Source organism: Poecilia formosa, unplaced genomic scaffold (assembly GCF_000485575.1).
Source record: "Poecilia formosa unplaced genomic scaffold, Poecilia_formosa-5.1.2 Scaffold165, whole genome shotgun sequence".
Lineage (NCBI taxonomy): Eukaryota > Metazoa > Chordata > Actinopteri > Cyprinodontiformes > Poeciliidae > Poecilia > Poecilia formosa.
The window spans coordinates 25,181-25,965 of NW_006800104.1; the positions used below are offsets into that span (position 1 = coordinate 25,181).

The following is a 785-nucleotide window of genomic DNA, read 5'->3' on the forward strand; positions in this document are numbered from 1 at the left end:
ACTATGCCCGCCACTTGGTTATGTCGTTCCATGTACGCTTTCCCTGCCAGCATCTTGCACCCTGCTGTTAAGTCCTGGACCGTCTCAGAGGCCTCCTTGCACAACCTACACCTTGGGTCTTGTCTGTGTCATGTTGAGATTAATTTGTCGAACCCACATGCGCAGAACACACTCTAGAGACAGATAAAGGTTATGGTGGTTTATTAAATACAGTGCCAACAGGTATGTACAAGGAGGTCCGGAACTGGTGCTTGTCTGCTTAGTTCTGGGTCTCTGGGTGGAGATAAGACAGGTAAGAGGGGTTCAGAGATTGTGGGAATTGCAGTCCAGCCAGAGACCTACTTGCTGATGAGCTCGTCTGAGCACGGAGAGGTGAACCGCTAGGATCCGGAGCTGCAGGCTGGAACGAGGGCATGAGTTTCTCTAGAGGGCGGACAGGTGAGTGGAGGGAGATCTCAGACAAGGTGCCGGAAGGGATCCACTTGACCGGGGATCTGCCACTGACAAAACTGAGAGCTGGTCTCAGGGACGTGGCCACCAACGGGTAGACTCCGCGGGGTCTCGAGGATCTTTGGTACTCTGCCCAGGTTTGTAGAAGTTTGAAGAAACTCAGGGCTTCACGGAACGACAACCTAGGGAAGGCAGCACACAAGGAGGTTACTCGGAGAACAGGTGGTCGGAGGTGAGCTACAATGATATTACCATCACAGGCTAACACTCTGGCACTGGAGTGTCGGTGGCTCCGTCCTGATAAACCCCTCCAAACAATGGTAAGTGGCAGCAGG

At 53.1% G+C, this 785-nt stretch overlaps 1 long non-coding RNA gene across 1 annotated transcript; it reads right to left on the minus strand.

Moving 5' to 3' along the window:
- Window positions 1-262: 262 nt before the first annotated feature.
- On the minus strand, window positions 263-785 carry LOC107837665 (uncharacterized). Its single transcript, XR_001663705.1, has 3 exons — window positions 703-785; window positions 343-632; window positions 263-273 (listed from the first exon to the last, which is right to left on the minus strand). It is a non-coding gene; the product is annotated as an uncharacterized LOC107837665 (long non-coding RNA).